Source organism: Aulonocara stuartgranti, assembly GCF_965226115.1.
Source record: "Aulonocara stuartgranti genome assembly, chromosome: 15".
Taxonomy (NCBI): Eukaryota; Metazoa; Chordata; class Actinopteri; order Cichliformes; family Cichlidae; genus Aulonocara; species Aulonocara stuartgranti.
The window spans coordinates 103,068-103,599 of NC_138951.1; positions in this window are offsets into that span (position 1 = coordinate 103,068).

Here is a 532-nt window from a genome sequence, read left to right on the forward strand (position 1 = left end):
TTGAATTCCAACCTTACATTTTCCTTTAAAAAAAATCACTGTCACATACAAATAGACAAATCATTGTTTTTATAATGTTATGTTGGGACATCACCTTTGAGTGGAGTGGCTCAATTTACTCCTGGTCCTTATATTGCTTCTAATCCTGATGCCTAATAGAAGGTCCTTGTTATTTCAAAAATCAATGGAAAGGTTTATGTGATACAATAATCTTTGCAGGTGGAAACATTCACAATCCATCTCCCTCCCAAATGAGCCCTAATATAACAAATTTACATTTCAAAGTTAAAGTTTCAGCTACATTACACTCCAGTACTGATGACAGTTTTGATTTCATTAATGAACAAATGCAGAGAAAATGTCATCCACTCAAGTGAAAGTTACTGTGGTCTTCTGATAATGAATACAATAACCAGGGTCAGCACTACTGTTCCTGTTATGCCACCAGTCACAGCTGCCAGGAAGATTCTATCTATATTAAGCTTCTCACACATCTTTCCAGAGTAGTATCTGGTAGTGATGTGCGATACCA